This window comes from Choristoneura fumiferana, chromosome 19, assembly GCF_025370935.1.
Source record: "Choristoneura fumiferana chromosome 19, NRCan_CFum_1, whole genome shotgun sequence".
In the NCBI taxonomy this organism is placed as follows: domain Eukaryota; kingdom Metazoa; phylum Arthropoda; class Insecta; order Lepidoptera; family Tortricidae; genus Choristoneura; species Choristoneura fumiferana.
The window spans coordinates 10,696,128-10,720,719 of NC_133490.1; the positions used below are offsets into that span (position 1 = coordinate 10,696,128).

General features: G+C 37.8%; 1 protein-coding gene across 1 annotated transcript in view; it reads left to right on the forward strand.

Annotated features, from left to right (window-relative positions):
• Positions 1-1,246: 1,246 nt before the first annotated feature.
• Positions 1,247-24,592, forward strand: part of LOC141438811 (muscle calcium channel subunit alpha-1-like) — an 85,024-nt gene continuing 61,678 nt past the window's right edge. The window contains exon 1 of the mRNA XM_074102789.1: positions 1,247-1,565. The gene's annotated coding sequence lies outside the window, so the exon portion shown is untranslated. The remainder of the gene's footprint in view (positions 1,566-24,592) is intronic.

Genomic DNA, 24,592 nt, shown 5'->3' on the forward strand with positions numbered 1-24,592 from the left:
GCCTACAGTCATCGAACTTCCAAGTCCAACTTCAACACTCTGAAGTTGCCTCACGAAGTCGGCCGAAGTCGGCGAAGTCGCCCGAAGTCGCGGAAGTTCACGGTTCGCCCAGGCGACTCATGGAAGTATTTCAGTAAACAGCGCTAGTACGTAAACGCCGTCGAGTCTGCCAGGGCTGCTATGTGTGTGTATGTTTGTGGTAGAGTCGAAAACGCAGAGGGGTAACTTCTTTGTAGGTAGATTTCGGTTTCATATGTATTTACGCTTGGTATTTTGCCCTCTTAAGGCAAATGCTTGCAACTCGATTCGACTGCCCGTACCTCACCCCTTGCGGTGAGTTGCATGTACTTAGTTTTAAGAAATAATTTATAATATTACAATGATTTGCTAATGTAATTTTTATTTTTATTGTATTTACTGTAATTTAATTTCAATTTAATTGTAGTCTATTGGATTTTGATTTGATTTTGTTTTAATGGACCTATGTTGTCTAAAAAAATGCTATTTTTATTATAAAAGGTAGTACTTATCTAAAAAAAAATACTTTTCAGTTATTTATAGCATAAATAACTCATTAGCGATTATTTCTGAAAAAACGCCTTTTGCCTTAAAGGTATTTATTGGAGTCGTGTCTGATCATGAATAGATTACAATAGCACAATGTAATTGAGGATTAAGTTAACTTTGTAATTTAAAAGGCTGAAATAATTCTCAATTTTGTCGTGACAAACAACATTCCTTTTCGGTGCCTGTAATAAAATTTACCGTTTACGTTTATATAATTTTTACTCTTGTATTTGACATGACATGTTCTGTCATACTACTAACGAAAATAACAAATAAAAAAATTCAGAGAATTAATAAAACACCATTATACCATAACAGTAATAGTAGGCCTAGTGGTTTGACCTATCGTCTCTCAAGCAGAGGTTCATGGGTTCAAACCCCAGCTCGCACCTCTGAGTTTTTCGAAATTCATGTGCGAAATTACATTTGAAATTTACCACGAGCTTAACGGTGAAGGAAAACATCGTGAGGAAATAATAGATAGAGTTAAATGAATTATGATATACTGATAGTTTTGGTCCTGGTTTCGAGCCTGAGTTACTGGCAAACTTAAAAAAAAAAACAAAGCTTCGTCGCATCTCTCCCGCATAGCCTTTGCCACTGTCTGTACAACAATGTTCTGCGCATGTCTGTGTGGCGCCATAACCCGCGTATTCCAACCTAAATACGAATTCCGAGCCCGCTTTCCGCGGACGCGCGCGCCCGGCCATCGGTTCCCAATTTAAAAATAACACTTTTTAACCGCCATCCTTAACCAGCCAGCAACAAAATTGTACTAATGGTGTAACTTATTTTTTTTTATAAAAAAAAACTATTTAGGTAAAGTGCGTTCGGTAATGCTTATTTTTAGTGCTAACGTGCAGGCGTGCGTATTTCGGTGACAAAACGGTGCTCAATTTTCGGTGGCCTGATTATGGCTTAATTGTTTTTTTTTTTGGACCAAGGTTGTGTTGTGAGCATGTGTGATTGTGTGCCGCTGGGAATCCAACTATAAACAGGTAAATAAGTTTTTTTTATACAGGTGAGTGACGTAAATTCTTAGAGATGTGAAAAAGTTTCCATATTTTGATTAAAAATAAAAAGTCGAAGCGTTCTGCTAGTGTTGGATTCTCATCAATAGTTTTGCTCTAGACGTTGTCATTCTTAATATTAGACTTTACCAAAAGAACTCAACAAAATTAATGTTTCGCGTAATTTATGTGCCCTAAATCACAAAGTTAATTTCGTGTGAAAGTACAATCAGAAGCATAAACGTCCATAGCATATTTAATTAGTTTAGCTTTTATTAGAATCCGTTAGAGCATAATAAAAACAGTTTTAGCTCTAGATTGCTTGTGAAGATGTTTGTTCCTCTATATAACAACCAATTTATTGAATTTATTAGCAATTTGGTAAGGAGATAGTTCCGAAGACGGATGTGGGATAGTAAAATTGTATGATGACGATATATAATATATTGTCAGCAGTACGTTTGTTCAACTAATTCTAAGATAGCATAGAAGTGCGGGTTCGAATCTCGTGCGGCAGACCCGATTTTTTTTTATATAAAATCTAAAATGTTAATCTGTTAAATAAATATACCTTGTTGAGGTTTTTTGCTGGTTTCTTCTCAACAGAGGTTTTTCCGAACCGGTGGTAGTTTTTTTTTGACATTCATAAGCCTAAATTGAATAAAGATATTTTGACTTTGACTTATACGTGAATGTGGTGTCAGTGATATGGGTCTGTGCGACTTCGATAACTTAACATAAAGGTTTAAAAAAAATAAGGTCGTGTAATATTTTTTCGACTTTCGCTTGGCCGTACCGATAATACTCAGCATAATCATCAAATAATCAGCATAGAGGTGTGCTAATTTGCTGAAACACTACAGTAAACGGTTTTTTATTGGAATTATTGATTACGCACGAATTTGACGCGCTCCCATTTTGAGGATTGACCAGAACATATATGTATTTACACTATTTTCATGAGTTTTTCTGTATTCTTTTTTTTTGGTTTATTTGTGTAAATTTTGCTGTATATGTGTGTCTTCTGTGTTAGTGAATAAATGTCTTCTTTCTTTCTTTCTTTTCAATGGAAATATTCTGAAATCTTATAAAATAAAATATTAAAAAAAATATAACTGAAAATCTACACTCCTGTAAAGTACAACCTGTTTAATCCAACCAGCCCAAATAGCTGCTAAAACGTTTCGGGTTAATTAAAAAAAAACTTTGTACCTCCCTATGTATATCGCAACACGTGCCGATTCTCAAGGGTACAACAGCGTGTATAAGCGACATAAAACAGTAGAAAACGGCTAAAAACAAGTAATATTTTACATACAAAATGATGGTCATGTTCATAAAATCGCTTTACGTCAAAAATGTGACAGATCACGAATTTGACGGCAGCGGGCAATAGAGCGGCTAGCGGCTTGTTCATTGCGTGTGCTGCCAGATAGACACTGTGTGCGCGAGCGTCTCGGCCGCGCAATGGACAGAGAACACGGTCGCCGCCCCGCTACCCGCCCCGCTGCCAGCTGGCGTCCACTACGTGACCTTAGGCTGCGTTTCTCCCAGAGAAGTGCGAGGATAGAAACAGAAATAGAAATATTTATTCGCTCTTCGCACATTACACAAAACATAATAAAAACACATTATAAAAAAATAAAACAATAGCAAATTAACATAAAAACAAGTATTCATTTACCTAGTATATTATAGTATAGTATAGTGTAGTGTAGTGTAGTGTAGTGTCTCCTGTAGTGTAGTGTAGTGTAGTGTAGTGTATTGTAGTGTATTGTATTGTAGTGTAGTGTAGTGTAGTGTAGTGTAGTAGTGTAGTAGTGTAGTATAGTTTCATTTACCTATCCTCGCACAGCACAGCTCTAGTGGAAACACCTGAGCGGAGCGAGGTAAATGAAACTGGTTCATGACAAACACGTTAATCGCACATCTCGTGGAAATGCTGACCCCAAAAAGTGACTTCTAATTTGTGTTTGAAAATTTGGAATAAAAAGTAGTCTTAGGGGCTGTTTTATCAACCATTGATTAGTGTTAACTGACGGTTAAATGTGATGCCGTCTCTGTCTATTTGAACAAAACAAATAGAGACGGCATCACATTTAACTGTCTGTTAACACTAATCAATGGATGGTGAAACAGCCCCTTAGTACTATGTGTTATTCAAGACGTCCCCTAGACAGGATACCGACCTAGATATGATACTCTACCTCTACATTTCAATCAAATACGTCAGGCCGTTTTAGCGTGAAAGAATGACAAAATTAAATACACACGAACACACATACAAACTTTCGCATGATGTTATTAGTAGGATCATCATCATCATCATGTCAGCCGAAAAACGTCCACTGCTGGACATAGGCCTCCCCTAATGAGTAGGACAAAAAAGTTCAATGTTAGCCTAGCAGTTAAATTGCTTGAGTACACATGTAAAATGAGCACCTCGTTTTATTTTGAACTCACACACACACACACAGACAAAACATCACGCCGTATTCCCAAATGGGGTAGGCAGAGCACACGAAACGTTACGGCTTCAGAGCCACTTTTAGCAATTTTAGGTTTTAAGTTTGTCAAAAACGGTACAATAGTGACAGGCTGCTAGCCTGTCCCCTACGGTATCCTTAACATATATCCTTTGTCGCCTCCTACGACATCCACGGAAGAAATGGAGAGGTGTAATTCTTACCCGACACCACACTGGTCGGGATTTTGAAGTCGGTCCAATTAAATCATCTCCAATATTTATTGCATTCTTGCACATAAAAGATCGAATCACAATCGGTTTATCCGTTTAATACCATCTTTTATATAAGTTGGCATCCCAGCGCAATGAATATTTATGATGGGAGGAAGTGGGTGGAGGGGGGACTCCTTGCCCATTATTAGTAGGTTGTTTCACTTTACTTAATTAAAATTGGTTTAGCAGTTAGTCCCTAGCAGTTAGGCACTAGCCCCGAGTCGTGAACTTTGACGCCTTTTTTGACGCGCTTATCTTTGTTAGTTTTGTTCGATTGAGAAAAGAAAAAATACGCGTCCATTATTTTCTAATAATCTTAAGGACGGACTAAATCGATTATTTTTACCTAGAAATTGTTTTTTTAAGAGAAGTCTCTTCGTTCCATTCTCCATACAAACGTAGTCCCGGTCTCATTTAAAAACTAGGCAACAGAAATAGATGATTTTTTTTAAGTATGGACTAGACGTAATTATCTATGCCTGTGGTTTTTCAGATTTTCACAAATGTGTAATATCAGAATTACAGGAGCTCAAAAGTCGACAAAAAAAAGATGTCAACTTTGCACGAGAATTACAGACTAATAAAGCATTTTTACAAAAATCGAAAAGACCACAGGCATAGAAAATATAATGAATATCTTGATTGTAAAATATCATTGATTTCTGTGCTACACTTTTCGTATAATATGAGGAAAACGAAACACAAAATTCAACCGCCTGAATCTTGAAAAGCCTACAGCTATCTCGATATAAATTACAGACGTCGTTGCGGAAGGCATGGGGGGACGGCTGCGAGCGCTTGTGATACCCCTCGTGTTGCGGGTGTACATGGGTGGCGGTGATTGCTTCCCATCACCATCCACCCGCATGCTCGATTAGAGAAGAGAGAAATATCCCAAACGAATACTTAACGCGGCCGCGTGGCTGGCAAGGAAATTTTTCTTAAAGATATATAGATAGTAATAAAAATGTTAGATATAGATGTATTTATAGAAACTAAATCATACTATATTAATCCAGATACATCTAAACGCACTTAAAGTTCATTGCCTTCCGAGATTGATTAAGGCTGAGTCATCGCTCCATGTTAATCTACAGGGTGTTACAGCTAGACCATTATTATTATAATGTACTTGCTTGCTACGGTTGATTTATATTATGAATACGAGCAATACTAGCAAAATGTTATAAATGCGAAAGTTTGTAGGTCTGTTTATTTGTTACCTCATCACGTCTAAACCGCTTAACCAATTTAGATGAAATTCGGTATACACATAGTCTGAGTCCCGGAGATATAGGACAGTTTATTTCCCGGAAAATTGCATAGTTCCCGCGGAATAGCTATAATTGCATTCTATAAAGACGGAGTCGTAGGCATCAGCTAGTATACATGTAGGTAACCCTCCTTTTGAGCTGCTGCAGTCGGGTAGCGAAATTAAAACATTTTCCTATCAAAGGCTACCAAAGGACGGAGAAAAATACAATGCAATAAATCAATACAACTTAAACCCGTGTCCCCTCACTTTCACGGACTTTGGCCTTATCGTGCCATCTTCAGTTCAGTTTATAAACTTTGTCCATAAATAATAAATAATTGACACAAGACTGGCATTACAAATGATTGCTAGAAGAACTTTGATTTTACAAAAGTTTATCATGATCATTAAGTGAGCCTCGTCCGACGCACTGTTTGGAGATAAGCCTCCCCCATTTACAATACAATAAATTACAATGCAGTACAGAAAAAATTGGGCATTTATTATACAGATTTTTCAAGGTAAGCAATAGGCGGTCTTACCGCTTCAGAGTAATCTCTCCACTGAACTGAACTGGAGGTAGATTGACCTCTGCTTTGGTTGGAAAAAAGGGGAGGACAAAAGCTGAAAGACAAAACTGTTCAGACATTCATTGCCCCTTAACGCATAATTGCCATAATTTTTCAGGTATTGCAAAATATTCACAAAATTATTCTTATTATAAATAAACAGCGTCTCACCCAAAAACTATGTTTTTTGACATTTCGGAGACCTCACGCTACACTAGCGCCTGTAGCGGCGAACTCATTCGCGATAGCCCTCATTGAAAGGAGATGTTTTCATTTTGACTTTGAAATGTAATCTAATAGGTGTTTTCAAAAAAAGCGTATTTAATTTCAAAATGTATTTAATTTTTTCATACAAACATGAGACATAAATGAGTCAGTATTGTGACGCCCATGTCGAGTGTATGAAAATCATCACAAAACTGTAATTTTTGTTTCGGTTATTTTTTAAACTATCGGAGTTGATTGTGCTCTTGATACTGCAACTAACATTTGGCAACCTGATTCATTTCGCAACTGTTTAATATTTCTGAAACTGTAAATATTTCAGTATTTTTATAAAACTAATCTATAAAGTTAACTAAAACGTGCTTCCTCTTAGATACAATCATATTTTTGCACTTGACCTGTACATTATGTACATTGCAAGTTATATAAAACGTTGCAGAAACGAGCTGAATCCGAATTCAATCGCGACCAATATACTTCATTCCAACAGCTAGGAAATCTAGGTTAAAACTGGGGTGAGTTGAAAATATCCGGACGAAGCGATTCTATGATAAAAAAGAAGACTCTTATTGCTGTATCTTTTAGGGTTCCGTGTTCACAGGGTGCCAACTGGACTCTGCTACCAAGGTTCCGATGTCTGTATGTCTGTATGGCAGAAATACAAATTTAGGCCAGGACTCGGTTACAAAATGGTCCGTAACTGAAAAGGAAAAACGGAACCCTTATAGGATCACTTTGTTGTTCGTCTGTCAAAACATTTTTTTTTGGGTCACCATTCATAATTATTCATCATTATTCATTACTCATTATTATCATTCATCATTGAAGCGTTTATTTCGATTTTCGTGGGCACATTTTTGTTGATATGGTAAAAGATTTTGTTGCAGTTTCCAGGTTATCTAGTAGAAGTACAGGACGTTTAAAAATAATTGAAAATGTCATCAAATTCTACAGCTCATTCAAAAAATGTGACCACAAAAATGAGGCAGTTGAAGAGCTGGAATAATCGCCAGAGTAAATCAAATTAGGTAATTGAAAAAAAGTTTTCTTGGCGTGAGAACTTATTTATATTATACATCTTTTACCCACCTCTTTGCTTTCAAAAATATACTACTTACCTAAATAAATAGAAAATACTAGCTTTTGCCCGCGGCTTCGCCCGCGTGGAATTCGGTTATCGCGCGCTGTTCCCTCGGGGACTGCATTTTTCCGGGATAAAAAGTAGCCTATGTCACTCTCTGGCCCATAAACTATCTCTACGCTAAAAATCACGTCGATCCGTCGCTCCGTTTCAACGTGAAAGATGGCCAAACATACAAACACACACACTTTCGTATTTATAATATTAGTGTGGATAATATCCTCAAAGCTTTTGCTGTTGTCGGCTAAAAATGATAAGTAAGCTCCTAGACGGAGCGATCAATAACCGAATTAGTCCTGCCATTGTCTCAGATAAGATAGCGGCACTACGAAAAAACACATCGGGTTTTATATCGTTATATCGCCGCTAGCACAACATGCTACGTCATTTTATGTTTGAATAGTGAAATATATGTTGATTTAAACGGTTCAGCTTACAAATATAAGCTAGGAATATTCAGTGAAGCCGTTTAATTGTGGAATTTTTCAAGTATGTCTTAGGAGAACTTAGGTAATATAATTTATTTATGTAACTTATTTTTTTTTAATATAATTTATTTATGTCAAAAAATAAAAGAATAATCAAATCACAAATAGGTTCTACTAATCCAACAACTTTCGTCAGGTAATTAACTTAAACTATAAACAAGAAACTTAAAATTGACTTTGGTACAAAATATTTAAACTTTACAATGAACATACATAATGCATATCCATACTAATAATATTATAAATGAGAAAGTGTTTGTATGTTTGTCCGTTTGTCTTTTTGTTGTCTTGATTTTTGGCATAGAGATAGTTTATGGGCCAGAGAGTGACATAGGCTACTTTTTATCACGGAAAATGCACAGTTCCGGAGGGAACAGCGCGCGATTACCGAATTACACGCGGATGAAGCCGTGGGCGATAGCTAGTGTAACAATAAAACTATAAAAGAAAATCGCGTCTAAAACATTTTTAACACAAGATCTTTTCTGAGTGAATTGCATTGTCATCAAACTTGTACATATATATAATCTACAGCAAATTGGCAGCGTCCATAACGCATGTTGGTGAAAACTATTCTATGACTGAAGAAAAGTACTATTCTATTAGGTACTTACTTCATATTAGCAATAGCAATGGGTTTGAATTTTCCCTGAAAAAACACCTAAGCATCTTTCTGTACTATGTTCACTTATTTTATTTTATTCGGAAAATCAACAGCTTAAATTAACTAGTACAGGTTAATTACAAAACATGTAACAATAAAGCCAATCAAAGCCAAGAAATTTCGAAAAGGTAGGTAGACGTCACAGGTGACCGAAGAGCTGGCAGCTTCCTCGGACGAAGAAGCTTGGCTATTCAAAGAGGAAACGCCGCCAGCATCTTCGGGACCTTGCCTAAGGGGTACTCTTTTAGTAATTTGTTTTAGTTTTAGGTTTTATTTTTATGTAAGTTTTTTAAGTCTATTGTAGTTTTTTTATTTATTTAATGCATTATCTACTTTATTATAAATATTTTGACTCTGACTTTGATCTCGACTAAGTTAAGTATGTATCATTAAATTATAAACTTATCAAAGCTTTCCACAGATAATATGAAGACATGAACAGACCCACCACTAACCATCCCGCTAGCACATTTTCCTTGCCTAGTTTGATTAAAAAAGTTAGGTAACATTTTAATTTATGTTGCAACTAAACTATCAACCCCTAAACGTCCGTAGTCGGTTAAAGTAAGGTCGTAAAGCAGCCCCGGATAGCATCCATGGCACTGATACCTGCCCGAAGCGATCAAGATAAAGTATGGCACATTAAAATGCCATTTGCGCCGATTTACCTGCCAGAAGTATCGACTCAACTTTTATGGTTGTAGTGTTGTGGAACGTCGATAGTGTCGATAGTTTTTCTGGCGTGTGAAAATATCGATAGGTCGATAGATGAGGCTCGAACTAATCAATGTTGTTTGTAATTAGAGAACTACTCAGCACAATGACAGGCTCGCGGCCTCACCCCTGTTGAAAAATTCAATAGGCTAGGTTAAGGGTCTTCAACCTTTTGAGTCAAAAGAATCAAACTAGTCTTGTTTCTGATATCTTGTCAATCATTCGAAGGTTAACTGGAAGAGATCCATTTAATACATACAATACAATACGACGTAGCTATTATGTTATAAGGTCGTGGGTAAGCAAAGTAGAAGCTCAGCGAAGTAACGCCTGATTCAATAAATTCGCTACTGATGTTTATCCGATGATTACGAAATTAAAAAGTTGTCGATACCCGTATTAGTACAGCGCTAATATTGACATACCTTCGTAGGTGTGTATACGGTATATAATATGTTTTCGGCTTCGTTGTAATATTAAGTTAGTGATATTGATTCCTTAAAACTTGACATCGAAAACAACATGAATGGTAATTTATCTATCTAATATATATAATATATATATTTTTGTAGGTGGGGATTGCTACCACCATCTTGCTTGCTAATCCTGCCGTGAAGCAGCAGTGCTTGCACTGTTGTGTTTCGACGTGGAGATTAAGACAGCCGGTGAAGTTAATGGCACTTGAGGTATCCCATCTTAGGCCTCTAGGTTGGCAACGCATCTGCAATCCCCCTGGTGTCGCAGGTGTCTATGGGCGGTGGTGATCTCTTACCATCAGGAGACCCACTTGCTCGTTTGCCATCCAGACGAATAAAAAAAACGCTTATTATCGAGTCTTAGCCCGAGCAAAGCTCGGTCGACCAGCTACTAATTTTTTATCACGCTACCGTACCCAAAGGGTGACAAATGGAACTCTATTAATATTGCTACACTGTTTTCCGTCCGCTTGTCCGTCTGTCCCTTACAGGGTTGCATCTCTAGAACCGTAACGCAGAAATCTCTATACATAATTACTAATAAGGTTTTGCCGGTTACTACGTTTGCGGATAATTTATCGCTATCCCGCGGGAAATTCGCAATTTTCCGGGATAAAAACTATCCTATATCCTTCCCAGGGTCTCAAACTATTCTACCAAATTTCATTTAAATTGATTTGAAAGTTTAAGCGTGAAGAGTTAACAGACATACAGACACACTTACGCATTATAATATTAGTATGGATTATTACGGAGTCAAAATTACGAAAATTGTCTCATGAAATCTTATCGAATGCCTTCCTATAATAACTTTCGTATGTCACAATGCTGGTGGCGCCACCAAACTCATGCCAAACGCAAACGCGATTGAAAATAATGAAAATAATTAATTATAAATAAATACTGATATCTCAACCTTTAATGTTAAAATTAGTTCAGCCGTTTAGGCTACAAAGAGGGCCAAATAAATACACATATACATAATATCATACGCTCGAAAAACCCAATATATAGTATGTAGGTGAGGTAGACGACTATAATTCCACTCCTGCTGGCTCGTGCTGAGGCACCGACTTCAAACTAGTAGAAAAATATTTTCAAGGTTTTTGAAGTCGGTTCCATTTTTTGTTATTTTTTTTTGTGTGTTATACTTTGTTATTGCATAATATTTGTCACAATTTTAAGTAGCAGTTTCTTTTGTGTGAGGGTTGCAGTTCTAACCCAATCTAAACTACATTTCTGGTAGCAATTTGTTTTATGCATGGATTACAGGTGTAACCTAACCTATACCTATAGGTGCTAATTTATCCAGAGTGGAGCAAAGAATTAGACATACACACGCTCGAAAACCATAATCCTCCTAATTCAAATTCAAAATTGTTTATTGCATGTCACATTACAGGCGTTAGGGTGGAAAATTACAAAATAGGTATAATGTGAGGCCCTGTTAGAGCACAGCAATACAACTCGGATCGCACCAAGGAGTCGGGTAAAAAGCGTTTGCATTGCGAGGTGGTTCGCTCGCTAGCTTGCAGAATATTCGTTCGAGAGTGTAGTTGGCCACATATTGGTTATAACGAGGGTGTAGGAGCACGTACTGAGCTCGTAAACCCTGAGGTCGCCGTCTAGACGCGGCATGCATTATCGTTTAGTATTACAACAGCATTATTAAATATTTTAACCCTTTGTATTTAAGTTTGATATTTTATGGGCGGTTTTAGCAGGAGAGTTTCACGAAATGATAGTTTTATAGGTCCTCTTTGAGAATAAGTTGGGAATTTTATTTTGAATACGAAGCTGGCGGTTCATATTCATTTATTTGCTATTTGTTGGCGTTTAACAACAATACACATAATTATGATCAGAATCAGAATAATATCACTACTCTAAGTTATAAAATTCTCGCGTCAAAAATGTTTGTGACCAAACTCCTTCGAAACTGCTTGACCGATTTTTATGGTTGTTTTTGTGTATCTTCGTTGGGTCTGAGAATAGGACGTAAACTATTTTTCATACTTCTACGCGGACGGAGTCACGGGCAACAGCTAGTATTATGTATGATCCTTATCCTACCCGTCTTTCATGCTTAAACCGCTGAACTGATAAAGATGAAATTTGTTGTATGATAGTTTCAGAAGGAAGTATAGGTAGCATAGTTTTCATTGAGGATATATAAATGGTCAATTTCAGCGGGATAGCAAAAAACCGGCCAAGAGCGTGTCGGACACATATTTTTCTAAGGATTCGTATTTTGTACGGAATATTTCTAGTTTAGGTATATTTTATACCTTAGGCTGTTACTGTCAAACTACTAATAATTCTCAAGAAAACTTTCCGTTATTGTTTTCCTTGTAAGTTTGATATACCTACTTACTACCATCCTGATTTTTTTAAATTTTTTCCCCTAACACTACTCTAAAAAAATTAAAAATTAAAAATTTGTTATACCATTTTGTCGGCATAGTTTACATTTATATTCGTGCAAAATTAAAGCTTTCTAGCATTGATAGTCCCTGAGCAAAGCCGCGGACGAACAGACAGACAGACATGGCGAAACTATAAGGGTCCGTTTTTGCCATTTTGGTTCCCAGATGAAGTCGCGTAACAAGTTACAATATTTATTGTGAAAATAAACGAGTCACTTTTTTATATTTTTACCCAATTAAATGATTATCGCGGTCAAATACTTTTTCGAATGCATTATCTAGTTATAGCCTGTACTAAATTAAATACACCCACATAGTGCCTTACTACCTACCTAAGTTTAATCGAAATCATTAGAGAGAAAAAAAATAGATATATGATACTGCTATGTACGAGTACAATAAAGAATTATAAAATACAATACATCGTTTAATTATTTCGGTGACATCCGATAGGTATCCAATTGTTACAGGGTCACGCCACCGCTTCACGTGTACTCAAAGTGCCGCTGTAAATAATATCAGTATTCCGTAGAAGTTAACCAGGAGTCGTAAACACGTGTTTACGTTCAAAAACCACGTCAATGGAAGCTATAAATAGACGGACGGAATTCAGGACATTTACATACTAATAATTTACTACAGTCACATAGAGTCATAAATAAATAACCTAATTAGCTTAGCAAAGTTGGGAAACCAGTGGCATTGCCATTTGAAAGTTTAGTATATCAGTAAAAATATTATTATTACTCAGTCCGCAAAGAATTCCTTTCTCGCTATCGCGCGGGAACTATATATTTTCCGGGATATAAACTATCCTAAGTCCTTCTCCGGGACTTAAACTATCTGTATACCGAATTTCGTCTAAATCGGTTCAATGGTTTAGACGTGATGAAGTAACAAACAAACAAATAAACAAACATACTTACAAACTTTCGCATTTACTATATTAGTGGAAAGTGGAAAGTGTATTAGTGGAAAAGTGGAATGGAAAGTAGAATAGTGGAAAAGTGGAAAGTGGGATGATAAAGGACCATGGGGTGGAGGAATCAAATTGGTTGACTGTAGAATGCCAAAAACAGACAGACAAAACACTGGCGTCAAACTTACACCCCTCTTTTTGCGTCGAGGGTTAAAAATAGAGTTAAGAACGTTTATACCTGCTGAGCTGGCAACATTTAGTTTTTGTCGATTATTCCATAAAAATTGAATGAAAATTAAAAACGTGGTCTGATAGAATGGAACAATAGTCGTCTAGCTCACCTAGGTACATACTATGGGTTTCGATCCTTCCTGCTGCGTCGTGCTGAGTCACCGACTTCGACCTAGGAGGTACCTAGAAAAATAGTTTCAAGGTTTTTGTAGTCGGTTCCATTTTTTGTTATTTTTTTTATTTCTCACTTTTTAGTGGTTTGTAGCTAAAGTACATCTCATAACGATTCCATTAAGCCCAAACACGGCTTAGTTACGTTGTTTTATAACAGAGTTCCGTTGCCTACCTTCCAGCTCCAGCATCAGATCAGTTCGAAAGAATCATTAACTTAAAGCTCCTTCTTAGTCGCTTATCTAGGTATATTAATAATGATTGTTTATAGACGAGCGAGCATTACTTAGCTTTAACGAGTTCCATTGGTGCATCTGTGGTCTTCTTCATCAGGTCCAATTTACCAAATGATACTTTCTGAATGTAAATGCTTATCTTAATGCTAAAAATTCCAAAACCGCCATAGGTGTGCCAATAAAATTTGAGATTTGCCCTCGATTTCCCTAGGATCCCATCATCAGATCTTGACTTGGTGACAATGGGACCACTTCAGAAGAGTGTAACCCTTGCGAATAAAAAAAGAATTTGGAAAATCGGTCCACAATTGACTGAGTAATCGGTGAACATACATAAAAAAATATATACAAACATTGGAACATAGAACCTCCTCCTTTTTTGAAGTCGGTTAAAAATGGGGACATTTTTTTAAACGATCGGAATCGACTGTGCTCTTGATTCTGAGTAGGAAAAACCATACTATTTAAAAAAAAAGGAAGGGTACAATTTTTTTTTAAAACGCCTAAACTTTACTCATTACTCAATAAGCTACTAATCAAGCGCCCTCTTTTTATAAACGCACGGACGGACAAACGGCAGACGTTTTATATATATATCTAAAGCTCTAGATAAAAGTTCAAAGCTTTTTATCAGTGCCCCAGTTAGATTTCCAACGCGATAGCAATAGTACTTTATTGCAGTTTGCTTTTAGTTTTTAGGGTTCCACAATACAGGATGGTAACGAAACCTTATAACTAGTGGCTGATCAAACGTTTGTATGTATGTATGTAAACTCTTATCCTACTAATAATATAAATGAGAAAGTGAACGTTTTTAAGTCTGTTTGTTTGTTACCTCTTCACGTCTAAACCACTGAACTGATTTAGATGAAATTCGGTATACAGATAGTTTGAGTCCCGGGGAAGGACATGGGATAGTTTTTGTACCGGAAAATTGCATAGTTCCCGCGGGATAGCGGTAAACGAATTGTCCGCAGACGGAGTTGCGGGAAACAGCTAGTTGCATATAAATGTTTACAAACGTTAAAAAGAAACGCAAGTTTTAAAAAACATACTCTTAAATAGCCCTTAAATTAAGTTTTGGTTTCGGTTTTGCTGAAATTGAAATTAAGTCGAAGCAGTACTAGCTTTTGCCCGCAGCTTCGCCCGCGTGGAATTTGGTGATCGCGCGCTGTTCCCTCGGGATTTTTCCGGGATAAAAAGTAGCCGGGAGTAATGTAACTCTTGGGCCTATAAACTATCTCTATGCTAAAAATCACGTCGATTCGTTGCTCCTTTCGACGTGAAAGACGAACAAACATACAAACACACATACTTTCGCATTTATAATATTAGTATGGATTTGCACCTTGTCGCTGTCACTTCGTTTTTGGATCCTGTCTATAAAATTTAAGAAGGCGTACAGTGACAAGGTATCTACTAAAGGATAAAGATACGAGTCTCACTGCATGATGCACGATCCTATGAAACTAAGAAATCTTTACTTTCCAATTTTTAATATTTTTCCGTTAAGAATTATTCTTAGGTTAACTGTAACTAAAATACATTGGAAAAACCAAAAACAAAGGTCAGACAAAATCAAACCTGGGTCCTTGCCAATATAATTATGTGTGCGTGACATATTTTCTAGTTAAATTATAACCAAGTAAAACGATATCTAAACGTGTTTTATGAGGTTTGTTGCTAGATTCTTCTAGTAATAATTATATAACAGGACGGAACCCTTCGTCTACGAATCCTCTTCGCGCTTGGCCACGTTTTATCGGAGAAGGAAGCTATTAAAGATAGTTTTATTTATTATGGAGAAGTACTGTGCTGTAATGAAGATTATTTATTCGTTTCTTGACTTATCTGCTTTCTGCATACTAATTGTATACCAGTTTATTGCCCATGGCTTTGTCCTTATTATAGAACGTAGTCAGAATATTTCTTTTTTATCCGACTGCCCCAAAACACAGGTATAAAGAGATTTTCCAAGGTAAACAATTGGTGACTTTATCGCTCCGGAGCGATCTCTTCCAGCCAACCTTACACACTTACACGTACGTTTTACGTTACAAGCTTTTGTCTACTTCGCAATTAACCTAACCTAACCAGCAAAAAGTTGGAAAATCCCCTTTGTCACTTCAAAGTTCAATATCTCAAAAACGGCGGAACCGATTTTGATAAAACATGCCTAAGAACCATCGCTAGAAAACCTGATTTCAAATAAAAAAAAACCGCATCCAAATCAGTCCTCCCGTTTAAGAGCCATGGTGCCACAGACAACACACAGATACACATAGCGATCAAACTTATAACACCCCTCTTTTTGCGTCGGGGGTTAAAAATAAAATAAAAACAAGATGTCTTTTTAATCTGAAATTATTTCAGTTGATAGTTTGCTTGTACTGCGAAATTACATTTGAAATTTACCAGAAGCTTTACGGTGATTGAAACCTGCACAAGCCTGCGAAGTAATTCAATGGTGTGTGTGAAGTTCCCAATCTGCACTGAGCTCGCGTGGGAACTACGGCCCAAGCACTTTCATTCTGGAGGCTGTGCCCAGCAGTGGGATACACGCTGGTATGATGATGATGATGATATTGATGAGGTACTCAACCATCTAGTTTATACACCTTTTATACAGGATGTAACACTCAGCTCGGTCAGTATGGGAAAGTCTGAAAATATAAGTTTATACAAGACATACTATGGCCCAAGCCCTCTTGTTATATGAGGAGGCCTGTGCCCAGCAGTGGGATGTATATAGGCTGGGATGATGATGATGATGATAAGACATACGAAAAATCGTTTTTAGGGACCATGTCATCGACTTTATTAACAAGAAAAACTGCATTCATACATAAAAAAAAAGTACAGTCACCAGCATTAATATCTGCCACAGCGGAGCGTGCAAAAATATCTGACACGTCCTTCCGGCGCTAGAAATAGAGTCGTATCAGATATTTATGCACACTAGTTGTGTCAGATATTGGTGCTGGTGACTGTACATAGAATATTACGATGTTACTGTAGATCACTTACCGGGTTTATAGTTTAGTACCTGGGCGACCGAGCTTTGCTCGGGCTAAAACTCGGTAATAAGCGTGTTTCCAGAGATATGGCCAATTTTTGTCATCCTCAAAAAACCCCACATACCAAATTTCATTGAAATCGGAGCCGTTCCCGAGATCCCCGAAATATATACAAGAATTGCTCGTTTAAAGATATTAGATACTACTTATATTGTGCCAACGTATAAGGATTTTCCTACACCATTGACGTCCGCAATGATTCATCAAGTACTCTAATATTAGGGGCACTCATTCAGGAACCGATACGTTCTTCAGTGAAGTGTTGACGAACTCTGTCTGGTTTTTTAGCCAGCAAAGAGGAAAGGGGGGTTGAGTGTTTATTAATCCTCTCCATTTGGATGAGATGAATGGTGTAACGTTTCGTTCGGCCTAATTAGTTACGAAAATATGTTGTTATTTTGGTGAAACCGCCGACTAGTTTTGTAGCACAATATTCGTGTTAAATGTCCACCTGTTTCTATACTTCGTTTTTTTAGCATTAGAAATAGGATAAACAATATTGACGAAACTTTTTAATGAAAAACGTTTTTAAAAAAACAGTAACTGTATATTACGTATTTATGATGAAAAAAGCATCTATACCAATATTATAAATGCGAAAGTGTGTGTGTTTGTGTATTTGTCCGTCTTAGATTTTTGGCATAGAGATAGTTTATGGGCCTGAGAGTGACATAGGCTACATTAAATCCCGGAAAAATGCACAGTTCCTGAGGGAACAGCGCGCGACAACCGAATTCCACGCGGGCGAAGCCGCGGGCAAAAGCTAGTAATAATATGAATAATCATATTATGTTACACATAATCATATTGTGTTATTATGTTAACATCGTGAGGAAACCTGCTCAAACCTGCGAAGCAATTCAATGGTGCGTGTGAAGTTCCCAATCCGCACTGGGCCCGCGTGGGAACTATGGCCCAAGCCCTCTTGTTCTGAGAGGAGGCCTGTGCCCAGCAGTGGGACGTATATAGGCTGGGATGATGATGATGATGATGATATTATGTTACATATTTGCTGTGACTTATTTTTCTAGTGTTTTTCAATTTTAAGACACGTCAAGACCGCCTCCCTTCTTTCTAATGCTAAAAGAAACGAAGTATAGTCATTACCATTATCATATCATCATTATCATCATCATGATCATCAGCTAGAAGGCGTCCACAGCTAAACAAAGGCCTCCCCTTAGAACTTGCATCCACCGGTTGCCCGCAATTCTCATGATGTCAGTCCTAGTGGGAGGCCTGCCAATGGCCCGTCTTTCGGTTCGCGGTCGCCACTCGAGAACTTTTCTCCCCCAACAGTTATCTGTTCTTCGAGCGATGTGGCCCGTCCATTGCCACTTCAACTCGCATAATCATTTTCATCCCAGCCTATATACGTCTCACGCGGGCCCATTTAGGAATCGGAAAGTTCGCACACACCAATGAATTGCTTCGCAGGTTTGTGCCGGTTTCCTCGCGATGTTTCCTTCACCGTCAAACTTGTGGTAAATTTCAAATATAATCGCGCATGAATTTCGAAAAGCCCAGGGGTACGAGCCCAGATTTGAACTAACTCTCTGCTTGAGCCATAGGTTAAAACATTAGGCTACCACTTATTTTCTGTACAAAATTAAAAGTTCAATATTTCAATAACGGCTGAACCAATTTTGAACCATTGCTAGACAACTGACTTTTAATTCATTTCGGTTCACTCGTTTAAGAGATACGGTGCCACAGACAGGCACACAAACAGACACACATAGCGGTCAAACGTATAACACCCCTCCTTTTGCGTCGGGGGTTATAAATAGATTATTTAGGTGCAGTCACGAGCATCAATATCTGACACATCAAAGCGTGCACAAATATCTGATACGACTCTATTTATTGGGCGGTAGGACGCGTCAGATATTTTTTCACGCTCCGCTGTGGCAGATATTTTTGCAGGTGACTGTACCTACTAACTATATTAGTAACTGTATCGACTGAGAACGTTGGATAGCGTGTCCAATGTCATTGACTTAACATTTTTATTTTGTCGAAAGACATCCATCCAATTAAGAGTTTCGTATGTAGACACTCGTCAGCGTGTCAAGCCAAGTCCAAAAATATTTATACCTTAGCGACGCGCTCCGGCTCCGCACGGGTAGGTATAACTTGAATCAATATCTCAAAAACGGCTGAACTGATTTTGATAAAACATGTCTAAGAACCATCGCTAGAAAACCTGCTATCAAACAAAAAAACCGCATTCAAATCGGTCCACCCGTTTAAGAGCTACGGTGCCACAAACAGACAGATAGACACACACACAGACACACAGACATACAGACACACATAGCAGTCAAACTTATAACACCCCTCTTTTGGTATCGGGGGTTAAAAAAAGGGGAAAATCAAAAAGGTCTTTCTTTGAACATGAAACTACCGGATAACTCACGTCTTAAATCGAGTTTAGCCCGACATGTTTCGGGCTAATTCGTAGCTGTTCCTCTAGGACGCGACGAGGCGGCTGCTGCAAAACTAGTGTTTAATATAATAACATAATATATGGATCAGAAATCTGAAATACACAATTTTTATTTTATTTATTTTTAAAAAGCGCACTGCCCGTTTTGAAGTTCGGTTTTTTTTTTTTATTCGACTGGATGGCAAACGAGCAAGTGGGTCTCCTGATGGTAAGAGATCACCACCGCCCATAAACATCTACAACACCAGGGGTTTTGCAGATGCGTTGCCAACCTAGAGGGTGAGATGAGATACTCAAGTGCCAGTAAATTTCACTGGTGTTTACTCCCCACGCTGAAACACAAACTATGGCAAGCACTCTGTTCACGGCAGGATTAGCGAGCAAGATGGTGGTAGCAATCCGGGCGAACCTTGCACAAGGTCCTACCACCTGCCTGTGGTAGTGTACTTTTTGCAGCAGCCGCCTTTGAGAGCCGCAAATCCGAGTTGGACCTAAAGTACCCATAAGTATCTGTGTGAAATTTCAGCTCAATCGGCTACCTACCAGCGGGGCTTTTACGAAATTCTAAAATTGTAATTCGTATTCTTAGATAAGTGAGTAGACAGATTTGTGGTAGACATTTGTTTCGAGTTCTGTGTAAGAGAATCTGTGCGCAGGTTTGCCACCCTGTGGCAGGGGATCCGGTGGGATGGTTTGGAGGTCATGTCATGTTCTTGGTGCGAGTAATTACTCATTTAAATCGTATGACTGTTGTGGTGTTTTTATAGTTAAGGCCTTTGGGAACTGACATGTTCATTATCTTTTGATCAAAGTTCCATAATAAATAAAGATTAAAAAAAAACAAAATTCGTATCGTACCGTCACTCTCACACTCGTATTAAATAATAGAGACAGAGAGACGGCTAGATAGGAATTTCGAATTTTGCACTTTGTAGCATAGGGCAATAGTGGTCGGAAAATGGTTTGTACATAAGTGTGAAAACAAATAATCCACTCGAAAAACACGGCGGGCATCCATCAAGCACAGCGGGGCACCAGCCTATGTAGACGACATACCTATATCACAGATTGTTTGGGTTCCCTTGCCTTTTGGCGGTATAAGACTACAATGCGAAATTAAAAAGGAACACTTCTTGAAATGACCATGTTTATTTCTTTATTTAATTATTTATTTGATCGAATAATACCAAAGAATAATACATAGTTTAAATTAACAACTTGATTTGGCCTTGGCACTTAAAAAAAAAGGAAAAGTTCCACCGCTCAAAGCAGACGGTGCTAAAAAAATAAAAAAACATATATTATTATACCTCGTTTCTTTTCTTACCGAATTCTGCTCAACAGAGGTTTTTCCGAACCGGTAGTAGATTTTTTAACATAGTGCTTAAATTGAATGCAGAACTTTTGACTTTGCTTAAGTTGTATTGTGAAATATTGATTGGTTGAAACAAACTGCTATGTTTAACCTACTTAAGTTTTTTTTTCTTTGTAATTGTTTATTTCCTCTCTTTTGCAATTTTGTCTTATTGAGTAAAGATTTTATTTATTATTATTAACTATCAATCAAAAATATTGCCATTAGACACGGGGATAATAATCATCATCATCATCCCAGCCTATATACGTCCCACTGCTGAGCACAGGCCTCCTCTCAGAAAGAGAGGGCTAGGGCCGTAGTTCCCACGCGGGCCCAGTGCGGATTGGGAACTTCACACACACGTTGGTTTACTCACCATGTTTTCCTTCACCGTAAAGCTCGTGGTAAATTTCAAATGTAATTCCGCACATGAATTTCGAAAAACTCAGAGGTGCGAGCCGGGGTTTGAACCCACGACACTCTGCTTCAGAGGCAATAGGTCAAACCACTAGGCCACCACGGCTTCTAGGCCACTACGGCTTCTATCGGGGATAATAATGCGCGTAGGTAAACTACTTAAACTTACTTAGATGGAGAACTTTCTAGTTGCTAGGTGTTAGGGGCTCCTATGTAAGTATATTTTCAAATGATAAGGTGTAGAAAACTATCAGGGTCATCCCCGCCTATATACGTCCCACTGCTGGACACAGGCGTCTTCTCAGAGTGAGAGACCTTAGGCCACGCGAGCCCACTGCGGATTGAGAACTTCACACAGAATCGCTTCGCAGGGTATACAGGTTTCCTCACGATTTTTTGTTTTTTTTTTGAAAACTCAGAGGTGCGGGCCCGGGTTTGAACCCACGATTCTCTGCTTGAGAGGTCAAAATTAGGCCACCACGGCTTTCAAGAAACATGGTACCTATCGCACGTTTAAACGGAACCCTCCGTGCTCTACTATCACGTTCTTGACCGTTTTATATACTCGCGGAGTTTCTTACATAGAAACATACATACATTGTTTATATCGCGCGGAGATTGCTTACATACGTAAAGCGCGTCTACACAAGCGAGAATAAACGCGCGTGTAGCATTCCATTGCCGTACCTATATTGACATGTGTCTACACTTAGTGAAGTATTATTTACATACTAAAGTTTACCCGCGGCTTAGCGCGTAAGTCATTTGATACAGCAGCAGTTCCAGGATTTTGTAAAACTCCCGTGGGAATTTCCGAAAATTACTTAGATGTCTTGTGCTGATTATTTGACAGGTTGAGAAATTATTAATTATGACGAAACACTAATTGGAATCATTCATATGCAGCGTGACGTTAAATTGATGTTTTTGGCACCAAAAGTACGGGCTTTAGTTATAAGTGACATATCGACCACCACATTGTATATAAAGTCATAGCGGTCATTTCATACAGCAAGATTAACTTGATTCATTTGTCAGATTGGGGGCCCATTTCAATACATTTACTTCGTTTCTGTGTGTGTGTGTAATGTATACACATTTATGTTACTTTATAAAGAACCCGCCCTGCTCTACATAAAACAATTTATACAAAGTTGTTTGTTTGTTCAAGCGACAACTTTGAGCTTCCAGTTAAACTTAACACTTCTATTTTATTTTAGTTTTAACTTTTGATGATATTGTGCCTACCTACTCTTGTTTCTGTTGTCATGTCAATCGTTCGAAGGTTAACTGGATCAAATCCTTTTATGGGATAAGTTCGCTTTGGTACGTCTGTCTCTCACTGTAATCTTTTTTTCCAAACGGTGGACCACATTATCCAACACTGTCCAATCAGAAAGTACAACGGCGACCCTCATGACTTGCTCATCCTTTCAGACAACGCAGCCCAATGGGTCAAGACTTCAGATATAGTATTATAATGTAAACGATTTGACATTCTTCTATGCCATACGATTAAATAAATCTTTTTTTTGTATGTGTTTTACGTATAATGAAGAGTAATAAGACATGCATACTATTTGACTGGCTATCATTTGCGCAGCGCCTGCTATAACACGGCCATACACATACTACGATGTGCATAAATTCGAACTTAGTATCTTGCCGTCCCACTGACGCTAATATTATTTCTCAAAAATGTCCGTAAAAGTTGACATTATTCTTTACATATCAGAAGGTGAAGTGCATAGTTTATGGTCAGCGAAAAATTAAAAAGTTAAAAAGATTGCAGGCGCGCTAGCTCGACAATAATGAATTAGCGCGCCTGCAATCAGTCACTTTTTTTTTAAAGTTAAAAAGGCCATGGAAATGTTGGCACAAGTCGTATACCTACAGCCAAGTCTAATGGCCGGTATCAGATATTTTGTGGAACTCCGGACTTTTTCTATTGGTCTGAAATAGCTTGTGGTGTTTCGGTGGAAAAATACACCTGCAGTTTATTTTTAATGAAAAAAGGCGGGAAAGCATAAGAAAAATATTGGAATAAAATTAAATTTTATAATATATTTTAAGAAAAAGTTCGTTCTATTTCAGAATTATTCACCATTTTGAGAAAAGCTTTATATTAGTCTCGGCTGGAATAGCAATTGCTGGCTTCGTATTAGTTAAACGGACTCGCAAGCTCGTCCGTTTAATACTCATACTCAGCCAGCAATTGCCTACTTCCAGGCCACGACAATAATCTACTATTATTACGAGAGAGAGGTGCGGTACGATACGAACTTCGATTTTCAAATTTCGCAGTAGTTCTGAGCGTTTCTCCCGACACGTGTAAACCGGGCTTTAAGCCGGTTGCGTATTAGACCTGGTATTTAGTTTACATACTCAGTTTTATTTACTTTACAAATTGACTGTGCCGTTTTGGATCTGTTCAAATGAAATTTAATATGTATCCAATGTTTAGGTGTAGGTTTGATTACATGGTGATTAATGGCTTTGGCTATGAATTCTATGATCTGTTGATGTTTTTATTTAAATATCTGGGAGATCGAGCATCGCTTGGGCTTAAATTCCAAAACAAATGTTTTCCCGGAGATGAGATCAAGATAGATCAATTATTTCGTTATTTACATAATTATACTCGTATTCCTATTAAACTAAAAAAAAAAAACTAAAACTGAGACCAATTATTTTAGATACTTTTTCTTTACAAAAGTACACTATTATTACTTTCATGAAAACTATCAAATAAAAACTAAAAAAATAACTAATTTGGCTCAGGGACCCAAAGAGGGTCTTGGCCTCCGAAACGAGAGCACGCCATCTGTCCCGATCGTGCGCAGCCTCTTGCCAGTCGTCGACTTGGAGACGTCGCAGATCCGCCTGGACACTGTCCTCCCAGCGCCCAGCGGTACCTGGGTCGCCCAACCGGGCGGCGACCAGCCGGTCGTCCCACGTACGCTCTTTTGGCAGCCCGATCCTCTCCCATTCGTAGTAGGTGGCCGAACCAGCGAAGTATCAAATACTTATAAAAAAATAAACCGGACAATTTTAAGTAACTAGAAATGCCCTTTTCATTTATTTATCACTGGCCGCTTAGGACGGCGCTGGCTGCAGCGTCGGTTGAAAAAAAAGAGGCGACTAGCTTTTGTCTTTTTGCTGTGTTCTTTGAGAATAACGTGTGCCTATTTTAATATTACTTTTAATTAATTAACTATAGAATCACAATTATCTATTATCATTTTCACCTTAATATAAGTGCTTGATACGAAATTACAATTAGGGTAAGTATATTGTATATTATATCCTACGTGTAAGAAATAACTTGTACCTAAACCTACAAAGCCCTATAATATGTTTGCATTAATAAATTCCAAATATGTAGATATTTTATATGCATTTATTATGTTGGGCGTTTTTAGAGTTTAATTAATAACGCTGTGTCTGTGTCTGGTAGTAT